The sequence below is a fragment of the Somniosus microcephalus genome, chromosome 8 (assembly GCF_052327205.1).
Source record: "Somniosus microcephalus isolate GS21.2 chromosome 8, FLI_Smic_1.0, whole genome shotgun sequence".
Lineage (NCBI taxonomy): Eukaryota > Metazoa > Chordata > Chondrichthyes > Squaliformes > Somniosidae > Somniosus > Somniosus microcephalus.
Window position 1 is genome coordinate 268,704,864 of NC_140994.1, and position 12,863 is coordinate 268,717,726.

Below are 12,863 nucleotides of genomic sequence, written 5' to 3' on the forward strand. Positions count from 1 at the left end.
GGGATGAGGGGATGGACATATGAGGAGAGGTTGAGTAGATTGGGACTCTACTCATTGGAGTTCAGAAGAATGAGAGGCGATCTTATTGAAACATAAGATTGTGAAGGGGTTGGATCGGGTGGATGCAGGGAAGATGTTCCCGATGATGGGTGAAACTAGAACTAGGAGGCATAGTCTTAGAATAAGGGGCTGCTCTTTCAAAACTGAGATGAGGAGGAACTACTTCACTCAGAGGGTGGTAGGTCCATGGAATATGCTGCCCCAAAAAGCTGTCGAAGCTACATCATTACATAAATTTAAAACAGAAATAGGCAGTTTCCTAGAAGTAAAGGGAATTAAGGGTTACGGGGAGCGGGCAGGAATTTGGACATGAGTCTAGGTTCGGATCGGTCATGGCCCTGTGGGTAGCGGAGCGGGCCCAGGGGCCGTGTAGCCTGATCCTGCTCCTATTTCATGTGTCTAATTCTGTTAGATGCAGGAGATGGTTCTGTGATAGTGGATTGGCGGTTAGGATCAGATCAGCCATGATCTTATTGAATGGCGGAGCAGGCTCGAGGGACCGATTGGCCTACTCCTGCTCCATGTTCTTATGTTCTTATGTTCTTAAAGGTTAGCCATTTAAGCTGGGGTATTCAGACATTCTTGGGAAGATTAGACAGATGCAGATTGAGCTTTCCTGGGCTGTGCTGTGCCGTATGAAATTCCTGGTAGCTTTCATTACTAATCCATTTTTCTTTTCTTTAGAATCTTTTTTATGTATTGTGGTGGGATTCAACTGAGTGTACTGTATGGTTTCTAAATCACACCTCTTTGATCTGCTTTCAGGGAGACTTGGGATAACAGAACCTCCACAACTGGCACACCAATCAGCTGCAGAACCTCAAGATGGTAACGTATAAAGGAAACCCACTGCCTGCAGTGCCGCCCATCACGTTGAATGGCGCAAATTCCCCACTTACTCTTGTAGTTGTATTCCATTTGTTTTATTCTACAGTTTGACTTGATAGTCTTAAACTGGAGTCTAAAATAATACTCTTGCCAGTGTTGGTAATACAGTCATAATCCCCACAAACAAGGTGACCAGGATAATCCATAAACATAGACCTCTGAGGGCAGATAGTTAGGGCTCTTAATTTTGGAAAGACTCTAGGACCTGGCAAGATATAAAACTATTTTAAATTAGGAAAGGATTAGGTGTAGTAGCTTTGAATAAGATACTAAAGTGCATGAGGCAAGCCTACACAGTGAGGAAGAAGAGCAGAAGCTAACGTTTAGGGAAGGAAATCTTACTCGATCTGGCCGATATGTGACTCCAGACCCACAGCAAATTGGTTGTCTCTTAACTGCCCTCTGAAATGGCCTAGCGAGCCACTCAGCTGTACAGAACCGCTGTGAAAAAAGACCTTCACCACACGGGCTGCTGCAGTGGTTTAAGAAGGCGGCTCACCTACTCAAGAGCAATCAGGGATGGGCAATAAGTGTTGGCTTTGCCAGTCGCGCCCACATCCCGTGAATCAATAAAATAAAAAAATAGAGACAAGCCTACACATTATGTAAGCAGGAGGTATAGAGATGAGTCTGTAAAGTAGGTTAGAAGTAGCAAGTTAAGTATAAAAATTAGGTGGGTAGAAAGTATTTCTTTCTTTACAGTTGCTGCCCTTAGTGACATGCCCTGCATTAATTGTGTCTGATTTTGATTCCTCTATGGGGGCATGTTATTGGGTGGGCGGGTTTAAGTAAGTTTGCTAGTAATGCATCATGTGTAACCATGGTCTCCTGGAGCTTTGCTTGACTGCTCTTATGGGGGTTGGGGAGGAATTTCCCAAAGTTTTTCCTGCAATTGGCCGCAGGTTTTTTGCTTTGGTTTTTTGCCTCCCCCAGGAGTTAGCATCACTAGTGGGTTGTGGGGGGGTGGGGGTAGGGGTTTGAGGAGCTGATGTTCAGGGTAAGCGTGGATGGGGTCGATGGAGGTCTTTTCCTAGCCCTCCAATCAAGACAGTCTGGTTAGACTAGCAGGGGAGCGAGTAAAAGAGCTATCGTTCTCCTGTAACCCTAAGTGTCAAATATAAAAGTCCCTCAGTAATATTTAAAATAAAATAAAATTTAACAAAACAAAATCGCATCTTTGTCCTGTGCCCTTTCTTCTTCAATGCATTACTCTTATCACTCTGCATCTGAGGCTGCGATTTACGTACAGGTAAACAAACGCTCGTGGCACAATGGGGAGTTCTAAGGCAGCCTCATCCCCTGCGACAAACCCCCAATCAACATGAAAGCTCTGCTCAAAAGCTATCAGGTCAGGAGACAATCTGAGGGCTTACCTGAAAAAGATCAAAAAGAACAAAAGAACACGAGGGCGATTTTCCCCAGATACTTTAGATGCTAAAGAGCCTCCAAGATGGAAAGGGGTGGGTCTTAAGCTGCAATGCTGGTTTTGCCCGCGTTTAGCGCAAGACGCCATCTCGGTAAAGGAGTCAAAGCACGCGCTAGGAACGGCTGCCCGGAGGATCATTAAGAGGCTGATTGACGATTAAATTGCTTGCTAGTGCTCACTAAAGAGACTGCACGCCATTTTGGTAGATAACGCTTCATTTAACAACTTCTCCTAACAACCAGCTGAACAGGAATAAAGAAGTCATCTCTGAGGATTTCGATCGCTACTTAAAGCACGCACGGAGCATAAGGAACAAATTGAATGAACTTAATAAAGTATAAGTTAACACAGAGTGTAAGGAACAAATTGAATGAATCTTCAACTTAGAGAGTACGACATGGTAGTCAAGACCATCAGGACTGGGAACTGACTATACCAAGTTACAAAGTCTACAGGAAGGATAGGGGGAGGAGTAGCATTAGTGATTAAAAACAAAATGTTATGATAAGAGGTGATGTAACGAGAGAGGTAAGCAGGTGGAGACATTATGGGTCGAATTAAGAAATAGAAAAGGACTTAAGACTGTAGTGGGAGTTGTGTATAGGCCCCTGGTAGCAGCTGTGAAATGGCAGAATGTATTCATGCAGAGAGTAGACAAGCATGCAGTAAAGGCAGAGTGGTTTTAATGGGGGATTTTAACTTCCATATAAATTAGGATAATCAGACGAGCTGGTGTCAGAAAGGTAGTGAATTTCTTGAGTGTTAAGGATAGTTTTCTGCAACAATATGTTCTAGAAGCAATAAGGGGCAGGCCATATTAGATTTAATAATGCGCAATAAGCTACATTTAGTTAACAGCATAACAGAAGCAAAGGGTAATAGTCGACGGGTGTTTTTGTGATGAGAGGGCTGTTTCCAGTAGGGTTCCACAGGGCTCAGTATTAGGTGTCCCCTGCTTTTTGTGGTATATGTCAATGATTTAGGCTTCACTGTAGGGGGCATGATTAAGAAGTTTGCAGATGATACAAAAATTGGCCGTGTGGTTGATAATGAGGAAGAAAGCTCTAGACTGCAGGAAGATATCAATGGACTGGTCAGGTGGGCAGAAAAGTGGCAAATGGAATTCAATCCAGAGACGTGTGAGGTAATGCATTTGGGGAGGGCTGAAAAGACAAGGGAAAACACAATAAACATCGTGGGGGTCACCATTGAGCAGAAACTTAACTGGACCAGCCACATAAATACTGTGGCAACAAGAGCGGGTCAGAGGCTGGGTATTCGGCGGCGAGTGTCTCACCTTCTGACTCCCCAAAGCCTTTCCACCATCTACAAGACACAAGTCAGGAGTGTGATGGAAAACTCTCCACTTGCCTGGATGAGTGCAGCTCCAACAACACTCAAGAAGCTCGACACCATCAAGGACAAAGCAGCCCGCTTGATTGGCACCCCATCCACCACCTTAAACATTCACTCCCTCCACCACCGGCGCACCGTGGCTGCAGTGTGTACCATCTACAAGATGCACTGCAGCAACTCACCAAGGCTTCTTCGGCAGCACCTCCCAAACCCGCGACCTCTTCCACCTAGAAGGTCAATGGCAGCAGGCGCATGGGAACACCACCACCTCCAAGTTACGTACAATCCTGACTTGGAAATATACTGCTGTTCATCATCGCTGGGTCAAAAACCGGGAACTCCCTCCCTAACAACACTATGGGAGTAACTTCACCACACGGACTGCAGCGGTTCAAGAAGGCGGCTCACCACCACCTTCTCAAGGGCAATTAGGGATGGGCAATAAATGCTGGCCTTGTCAGCGATGCCCACATCCCAGGAACAAATATAAAAAAGGTAGACAAGGTTGTTAAGACGTCATACGGGATACTTTCCTTTATTAGCCGAGTCATAGAATCTAAGAGCAGAGAGGTTATGCTAGAACTGTATAAAACATTAGTTCGGCCACAGCTAGAGTACCACAGAGAGCTGTGGATGCTCAGTCGTTGAGTATATTCAAGACAGAGGTCAATACATTTTTGGGAATTAAGGGATATGGGGATAGTGCGGGAAGGTGGAGTTGAGGTAGAAGATCAGTCATGATCTTGTTGAATGGCGGAGCAGGCTCGAGGAGCCAAATGGCCGACTCCTGCTCCTACGTCTTATGTTCTTATGTACTGCGTACAGTTCTGGTCAGCACATGACAGGAAAGATGTGATTGCACTAGAGAGGGTACAGAGGAGATTTACGAGGATGTTGCCAGGGCTTGGGAATTTTAGCTATGAGGAAACGTTGGATAGGCTGAGGTTGTTTTCTTTGGAACAGAGGAGGCTGAGGGGAGACTTAATTGAGGTGTATAAAATTATGAGGGGCCTAGATAGAGTGGATAGGAAGGACCTATTTTCCTTAGCAGCGAGGTCAATAACCAGGGGGCATAGATTTAAAGTAATTGGTTGGAGGTTTAGAGGGGAATTGAGAAATGTTTTCACCCAGAGGGTGGTGGGGGTCTGGAGCTCACTGCCTGAAAGAGTGGTAGAGGCAGAAACCTTCATGTTTACAAAATATTTGGATATGTACTTGAAGTGCCGTAACCTCCAAGGCTATGGACCAAGAGCTGGAACGTGGGATTAGGATGGATCGCTCTTTTTCAACCGGCGTAGACACAATGGGCCGAATGGCCCCTTCTGTGCTGTAAATTTCTATGATTCCATGATTTATCCAATACTTATCCTGATATGATTGAGTTCAATGTTGTGTTTGAAAGGGAGAAGCGCGAAACAGTGACTAAGATTCTAGATTTAGGGTAAGGCTGACTTCAGTGGGGTGATACAGAGACTGTCCACAGTAAACTGGGCAAATCTGTTAATGAGTAAAACGATAGAAGATCAGTGGGAGGTTTTCAAAAAATAATTTAAGGTGATACAGAACCAGTTTACACCCCGAAGGGGCAAGAGTTCTACTTGCCAAATAAAAAGCCATGGACTAAGATGACCCAAAGATAGGCAGCATTGGCAGCATTGTAGACAGAAGTAAAAAATTACAAAGACAATTACATCGATTAAATGAACTGAGTGATTATTTGCAACGCATGTTTGACTCCATGCGCATGCGTGCCAATTTGGTAGAATAGATCGGAGGGAGGGCGGAGAGCGAAGAGATCGGATGGGGGGAGGAGAGAGAAAGGAGATCGGAGGAGGGGAGAGAGAGAAGAGATTGGATGGATGGAGAGAGGAGATCGGAGGGGGGGAGAGAGAGGAGATCGGGGGGGGAGAAGAGATCGGAGGGGTTAGAGAGAGAGGAGATCGAATGGGGGAGAAGAGATCGGAGGGGTTAGAGAGAGAGGAGATCGGATGGGGGGAGGAGAGAGAAAGGAGATCGGAGGAGGGGAGAGAGAGAAGAGATTGGATGGATGGAGAGAGGAGATCGGAGGGGGGGGAGAGAGAGGAGATCGGGGGGGGGAGAAGAGATCGGAGGAGGGTCGAGAGAGAGGAGATCAGAGAGGGGAGAGAGAGGAGAGGGTCCCTTACAGGCTGAGGCAGGAGAAATTATAATGGGTAATAAGGATTTTCAGAAGGCATTCGATAAGGTGCCAGACAAGAGCTTATTAAACAAAATTAGGGCTCATGGAATTGGGGGTAATATACTAGCATGGATTTAGGATTGGTTAACGGACAGAAAACAGAGAGTAGGAATAAATGGGTCATTTTCGGGTTAGCAGGCTGTAACTAGTGGGGTACCACAAGGATCAGTGCTTGGGCCTCAGCTATTCACAATCTACATCAATGATTTGGATGAGGGGACCAAATGTAATATATCCAAGTTTGCTGATGACACAAAGCTGGGTGGGAATGTAAGTTGTGAGGAGGATGCAAGGAGGCTTCAAGGGGATATAGACAGGCTAAGTGAGTGGGCAAGAACATGGCAAATGGAATATAATGTGGAGAAATGTGAAGTTATCCACTTTGGTAGGAGAAAAACAGAAAAGCAGAATATTTTTTAAATGGTGAGAGATTGGGAAATGTTGGTGTTCAGAGGGACCTGGGTGTCCTTGTATATGAATCACTGAAAGTTAACATTCAGGTACAGCAAGCAATTAGGAAAGCAAATGGTATGTTGGCCTTTATTACAAGAGGATTTGAGTATAAGAGTAAAGATGTCTTACTGCAATTATATAGGGCCCTGGTGAGACCACACCTGGAGTATTGTGGACAGTTTTGGTCTCCTTACCTAAGGAAGGATATACTTGCCATAGAGGGAGTGCAACGAAGGTTCATAGAAACATAGAAACATAGAAGATAGGAGCAGGAGTAGGCCATTCGGCCCCTCGAGCCTGCTCCGCCATTCAATGAGGTCATGGCTGATCATCCAAATTCAGTACCCTGTCCCTGCCTTCTCCCCATATCCCTTGATCCCTTTAGCCTTAAGAAATATATCCAACTCCTCCTTGAATATATTTAATGAATTGGCCTCAACTGCCTTCTGTGGTAGAGAATTCCACAGGTTCACCACTCTCTGGGTGAAGAAATTCCTCCTCATCTCTGTCCTAAATGGCTTACCCCTTACCCTTAGACTGTGACCCCTGGTTCTGGACTCCCCGACCATCGGGAACATCCTTCCTGCATCCAGTCTGTCCAGTCCTGTTAGAATTTTATAAGTTTCAATGAGATCCCCTCTCATTCTTCTAAACTCCAGTGAGTATAAGCCCAATCGACCCAATCTCTCCTGATACGTTATTCCTGCCATCCCAGGTATCAGCCTGGTGAATCTTCGCTGCACTCTCTCCATGGCAAGAACATCCTTCCTCAGATAAGGCGACCAAAACTGCACACAATACTCAAGGTGTGGTCTCACCAAGGTCCTGTACAACTGCAGCAAGACATCCTTGTTCTTGTACTCGAATCCTCTCGCTATGAAGGCCAACATACCATTTGCCTTCTTAGCCGCCTGCTGCACCTGCATGCTTACCTTCAGCGACTGGTGCACAAGGACACCCAGGTCTCGTTGCACTTCCCCTTCTCCCAATCTATTGCCGTTCAGATAAAAATCTGCCTTCCTGTTATTGCCACCATAACCTCGCATTTATCCACATTATACTGCATCTGCCATGCTGCTGCCCAATCACCCAACCTGTCCAAATCATACTGGAGTTTCTCGGCATCCTCCTCACAGCATACATGCCCACCCAGCTTTGTGTCGTCTGCAAACTTGGAGATATTACATCTAGTTCCCTCATCTAGATCATTTATATATATTGTGAATAGCTGGGGTCCTAGGACCGATCCCTGCGGTACCCCACTAGTCACTGGCTGCCACTCGGAAAAAGAGCCGTTTATTCCAACTCTTTGCTTCCTGTTTGCCAACCAGTTCTTTATCCAAGTCAGTACCTCACCTCCAATCCCATGTGCTTTAACTTTGCATGCTAATCTCTTATGCGGGACCTTATTGAAAGCCTTCTGAAAGTCCAAATACACCACGTCCACTGGTTCTCCCTTATCTATTTTACTAGTTATATCCTCCAAAAACTGGTTCCTGGGATTGGGGGATTGTCCTATGAGGGCAGATTGAGTAGACTAAGTCTATATTCTCTAGAGTTTGGAAGAATGAGAGGTGATCTCATTGAAACATACAAAATTCTTACAAGGCTTGACAGGGTAGATGCAGGGAGGATGTTTCCCCTGGCTGGGGAGTCTAGAACCAGGGGTCAGTCTCAGAATAAGGGGTCGGCCATTTAGGACTGAGATGAGGAGAAATTTCTTCACTCAGAGGGTGGTGAATCTTTGGAATTCTCTACCCCAGAGGGCTGTGGAGGCTCAGTCGTTGAGTATATTCAAGACAGAGAACGATAGATTTTTAATATTAAGGAAATCAAGGGATATTGGGTTAGTTCAGGAAAGTGAGATGAGGCAGAAGATCAGCCATGATCTTATTGAATGGCGGAGCAGGTTCGAGGGACCAAATAGCCTCTTCCTGCTCCTATTTCTTATGATCTTATGTGCTTATTTGAGGGGGGGAGAGAGAGAGGAGATCAGAGGTGGAAGAGAGAGAAGATCAGAGGAGGGGAGAGAGAGAGAGAGGAGATTCGAGGGGGGAGAGGAGATCGGAGGGGGGTAGAGAGAGAGGAGATCGGAGGGGGGAGTGAGAGGAGATTGGAGGGGGGAGAGAGAAAGGAGATCGGAGGGGGAGAGAGAGGAGATTGGAGGGGGGAGAGAGAGGAGATTGGAGGGGGGAGAGAGAGGAGATCGGAGGGGGAGAGAGGAGATTGGAGGGTAGAGAGAGAGGAGATCGGAGGGGGGAGAGAGAGGAGATCGGAGGGGGGAAAGAGAGGAGATCGGAGGGGGAGAGAGGAGATTGGAGGGTAGAGAGAGAGAGGAGATCGGAGGGGGGAGAGAGAGGAGATCGGAGGGGGGAGTGAGAGAGGAGATCGGAGGGGGGAGTGAGAGGAGATTGGAGGGGGGAGAGAGAAAGGAAATCGGAGGGGGCAGAGAGAGGAGATCGGAGGGGGGAGAGAGAGAGATCGGAGGGGGGAGAGAGAGGAGATTGGAGGGGGGAGAGAGAGGAGATCGGAGGGGGAGAGAGAGAGGAGATTGGAGGGGGGAGAGAGAGGAGATTGGAGGGGGGAGAGAGAGAGGAGATCGGAGGGGGAGAGAGGAGATTGGAGGGTAGAGAGAGAGGAGATCGGAGGGGGGAGAGAGGAGATTGGAGGGGGGAGAGAGAGGAGATTGGAGGGGGGAGAGAGAGGAGATTGGAGGGGGGAGAGAGAGAGGAGATTGGAGGGGGGAGAGAGAGAGGAGATTGGAGGGGGGAGAGAGAGAGGAGATTGGAGGGGAGAGAGAGAGGGGAGATCGGAGGGGAGAGAGAGGAGATAGGAGATTGGAGGGGGGAAGAGAGAGAGGAGATCGGAGGGGAGAGAGAGGAGATAGAGAGGAGATTGGAGGGGGGAAGAGAGAGAGGAGATCGGAGGGGAGAGAGAGGAGATAGAGAGGAGATTGGAGGGGGGAGAGAGAGAGGAGATTGGAGGGGGGAGAGAGAGAGGAGATTGGAGGGGAGAGAGAGAGGGGAGATCGGAGGGGAGAGAGAGGAAATAGAGAGGAGATTGGAGGGGGGAAGAGAGAGAGGAGATCGGAGGGGGAGAGAGAGGAGATCATGAACGGCAAGAAAGAGGAGTTCGGAGCGGGGGAGAGGAGATCAGATGTGGGGAGGAGAAGAGATTGGAGCGAGGGAGAAGTTCGGTGAGAGGTGTTCGGTGAGGGAGGAGCTCAGAGAGAGAGGAGCTCGGGGGGGGGAGAAGGTCAGGAGCTGGGGGTGCTGGTGAGGTCAGGAGCTCGGGGGGGAGGGTGGGAGGTTAGGAACTTGTTGGCGGCGGAGCAAGGTGAGAACAGTGCGGAGGGGAGGAAGAACGTGATCCAGGGAAGATAGATCAAGTTCTCCTGCCCTCTGTTAGGCCTGGATCATGTTCTTCCACCCTCACCCCCTTTACGCCTGCACCACGTTCGTCCTCTCCACGCTCACCCCAGCCCCCGCCCCATGCCGCAGCAGTTCAAGAAGGCAGCTCACTACCACCCTCTCAAGGGCAACTAGGGATGGGCAATAAATAAAGGAATTTATTAAAATGAGAGGGTATTCTGTGTTGGTCCTACAACACGCAAACCTCACATTTATGTGTTATTTGACAGACTCGACTATTCCAATGTTCTCTTGACCAGCCATCATCTTCCACCCTCAATGAACTTGAACTCATCCAAAATACTGCTGCACGTATCCTAACACCCAGCAAGTCCCATTCACTCACCACCCCTGTGCTCGCTAAGCTGCGTGGCTGCACAGCTGTCTGCAGGTCCCGCGCAGCCCACTATCTATTATTTCAGATTTCCAGCATCCACCGTATTTTGCTTTTGTATTAGGGGGAAATTTGTGCACCAACACCTTGATATACCTATCAATTCGTCCAATAAAAAGCGACGAGTTAGGAACGTAACTAAAGGTTTTTATTGACTAAATAACAGAGCCCACCCTCGTGGGTGATCGGGTCCAACAAGGAGGAATACCAGCCAGTCGACGACCTTTATACCTGGGCAGGTAGGTGGAGCCATGGGCGGAGTCGGAGGTGGTCAGCCCAGGTATAACAGCGCGACAAGAGGCGACCTCGTATAGTGATACAACAGTGTGAACAGTGATAACAATACAACAGTGATAACTATAGTGTAACGATAGTGAACGATAAAAGTGGTTTACCACATTCACCCCTTGTTTAGATTTGAGTCCGGCGGGGTGAAGTGTACTACCAGTTCTGGTATGTCAGTCTGTCCGGAGGCCTCGTAAGCCTCTCCGATCGTCGCAGCGGCGGTGCTGCATTATCCGGTGTTAATGCTGGTGTCTGCGTGGTCGGCGAAGGCTCGTGGGGTTCCGGCATGCCGTCTACCTGGGCTGGAATTGGGGGGGTGGTGGGGGGTAAAGGTGGTGTCTCCGGAGTGCCCGAGGGTGCGAGGTCTCGTAAGGAGACAGTGTCCTCCTGCCCGTCTGGGTAAGCCACGTAGGCGTACTGGGGGTTGGCGTGCAGGAGGTTCACCCTCTCGACCAGGGGGTCCGTTTTATGGGCCCTCACGTGCTTTCGCAGCAAGACGGGCCCCGGAGAGGTCAGCCAGGTTGGTAGAGTGGTTCCCGTAGTCGACTTCCTGGGGAAAACAAACATTTGTTCATGGGGGGTGGCGTTAACGGCAGTGCAAAGTAGTGACCGGATGGAGTGCAGCGCTGTCGGGAGGACTTCCTGCCAGCGGGAGGTTGGGAGGCCCTTAGACTTTAAGGCTAAGAGGACGGCCTTCCATACCGTCGCGTTCTCTCTTTCCACCTGGCCGTTCCCTCGGGGGTTGTAGCTGGTGGTCCTACTTGCTGCAATACCTCTCGCTAGTAGGAACTGACGGAGTTCCTCGCTCATGAAGGAGGAGCCCCGGTCACTATGTATATAGTTCGGGAACCCGAACAAGGCGAAGAGGTCGTTCAGGCACTTGATGACCGTGGTACTGGTCATGTCTGGGCAGGGGAAGGCAAAAGGGAAACGGGAGTACTCATCAACGATGTTGAGGAAGTACACATTGCGGTCAGATGACGGTAGAGGCCCCTTAAAGTCGATGCTCAGGCGCTCGAAGGGGCGGGTGGCCTTGATCAGGCTTGCTCTGTCTGGCCTATAGAAGTGCGGTTTGCACTCGGCGCAGGTCTGGCAGTTCCTGGTCATGGTCCTGACCTCCTCGATAGAGTAGGTCAGGTTGCGGGCCTTAATGAAATGGTAAAGTCTGGTGACCCCGGGGTGGCAGAGGTCGTTGTGGAGGGTCTGAAGTCTATCAATATGCGCGCTGGCGCATGTAATTCGTGAAAGAGCATCAGGGGGTTCGTTCAGCTCACCTGGCCGGTACAAGATATCATAATCGTAGGTGGATAGCTCGATTCTCCACCTCAAGATCTTGTCATTCTTGATTTTGCCCCTCAGCTTGTTATTAAACATGAAAGCAACCGAACGTTGGTCGGTGAGGAGGGTAAATCGTTTGCCTGCCAGGTAATGCCTCCAGCGCCGTACCGCCTCCACAATTGCCTGGGCTTCCTTCTCGACCGACGAGTGTCGGATCTCGGGGCCCTGTAGGGTCCTTGAGAAGAAGGCCACCGGCCTCCCCTCCTGGTTAAGGGTAGCGGCTAGGGCGAAGTCGGATGCATCGCTCTCCACTTGGAAGGGGATGGACTCATCCACTGCGTGCATTGTGGCCTTGGCTATGTCTCCCTTGATGAGGGAGAAGGCCGCGCACGCTTCCTCCGTGAGGGGGAAGGATGTGGACTTCATGAGGGGTCTGGCTTTGTCCGCATAATTGGGCACCCATTGGGCATAGTAGGCGAAGAGCCCCAGGGTTCTCTTAAGTGCCTTAGGGCAGTGGGGGAGGGGTAGCTCCATGAGGGGGCGCATTCTTTCGGGGTCGGGGCCAATGAGTCCGTTCTCTACTACACAGCCAAGGATGGCAAGGCGCGAGGTGTTAAACACACATTTCTCCTTGTTGTGGGTGAGGTTCAGCCGTTGGGCCGTACGGAGGAAATTCTCCAGATTCACGTCATGGTCCTGCCGGTCGCGGCCGCAGATGGTGACGTTATCTAGATAGGGGAATGTGGCCTGCAGTCCGTTCTAGTCAACCATCCGGTCCATCTCCCTTTGGAAGACCGAGACCCCGTTGGTGACACCGAAGGGGACCCTAAGGAAGTGGTATAGGCGCCCATTCGCCTCGAAGGCGGTGTACTGGCGGTCCTCGGGGTGGATAGGGAGTTGGTGGTAGGCCGACTTAAGGTCGATGGTCGAGAATACGCGGTATTGTGCAATCTGATTGACCATGTCAGATATGCGGGGAAGGGGGTATGCGTCCAGCTGGGTGTATCTGTTTATGGTCTGGCTGTAGTCGATGACCAGGCGATTTTTATCGCCGGTCTTAACGACCATGACCTGGGCACGCCAGGGGCTGTTGCT

At 49.4% G+C, this 12,863-nt stretch overlaps 1 long non-coding RNA gene across 7 annotated transcripts in view; it reads left to right on the forward strand.

The window, feature by feature from the left end:
* Nucleotides 1-2,120, forward strand: part of LOC147114391 (uncharacterized) — an 80,288-nt gene extending 78,168 nt beyond the window's left edge. For all 7 annotated transcript variants that reach the window (XR_015079411.1, XR_015079413.1, XR_015079412.1 and 4 more), the window contains exon 3: nt 826-2,120. This is a non-coding gene — a long non-coding RNA (uncharacterized LOC147114391). The remainder of the gene's footprint in view (nt 1-825) is intronic.
* The last annotated feature ends 10,743 nt before the right edge of the window (nt 2,121-12,863 follow it).